Source organism: Mastomys coucha, unplaced genomic scaffold (genome assembly GCF_008632895.1).
Source record: "Mastomys coucha isolate ucsf_1 unplaced genomic scaffold, UCSF_Mcou_1 pScaffold20, whole genome shotgun sequence".
In the NCBI taxonomy this organism is placed as follows: Eukaryota; Metazoa; Chordata; class Mammalia; order Rodentia; family Muridae; genus Mastomys; species Mastomys coucha.
Window position 1 is genome coordinate 63,943,093 of NW_022196903.1, and position 1,105 is coordinate 63,944,197.

Here is a 1,105-nt window from a genome sequence, read left to right on the forward strand (position 1 = left end):
AACCATTAGCCAGACTAACTAGAGGGCACAGAGATAGTTTCTTAATTAACAAGATCAGAAATGATAAAAGAGACGTGACAACAGACACTGAGGAAATCCAGAAAATCATGAGAACCTACTACAAAGGCTTATACTCAACAAAACTGGAAAACTTGGATGAAATGGACAATTTTCTAGACAGATACCAGGTACCAAAGTTAAATCAAGATCAGCTCAATGATCTAAACAGTCCCATATCTGCTAAGGAAATAGAAACAGTCATTAATAGTCTCCCAAACAAAAGATGCCCAGGACCAGATGGGTTTAGAGCAGAGTTTTATCAAACCATCAAAGAAAACCTAATACCAATACTCCTCAAACTATTCAACAAAATAGAAACTGAAGGCACTCTACCCAATTCGTTCTATGAAGCCACAATTACTCTTATACCTAAACCACACAAAGACCTAACGAAGAAAAAACATCAGACCAATTTCCCTTATGAATATTGATGCAAAGATTCTCAATAAAATTCTTGCAAACTGAATCAAAGAACACATCAAAATGATCATCCACCATGATCAAGTAGGTTTCATCCCAGGGATGCAGGGATGGTTCAATATATGGAAATCCATCAACGGAATTCACTACATAAACAAACTCAAGGACAAAAACCATATGATTATCTCACTAGATGCTGAGAAAATATTTGACAAAATCCAACATCCCTTCATGATAAAAGTCTTGGAAAGATCAGGAATTCAAGGCTCATATTTGAACATAGTAAAAGCAATATACAGAAAACCAGTAGCCAACATCAAACTAAATGGAGAGAAACTTGAAGTAATCCCACTAAAATCAGGGACTAGAAAAGGCTGCCCACTCTCTCCCTACCTATTTAATATTGTACTTGAAGTCCTAGCGAGAGCAATTAGGCAACAAGAGATCAAAGGAATACGAATTGGAAAGAAAGAAGTCAAATTATCACTATTTGCTGATGATATGATAGTATACTGAAGTGACCCCAAAAATTCCACCAGAGAGATGCTAAACCTGATACTTCAGCAAAGTAGCTGGATATAAAATTAACTCAAGCAAATCAGAGGCCTTCCTATACACAAAGAAT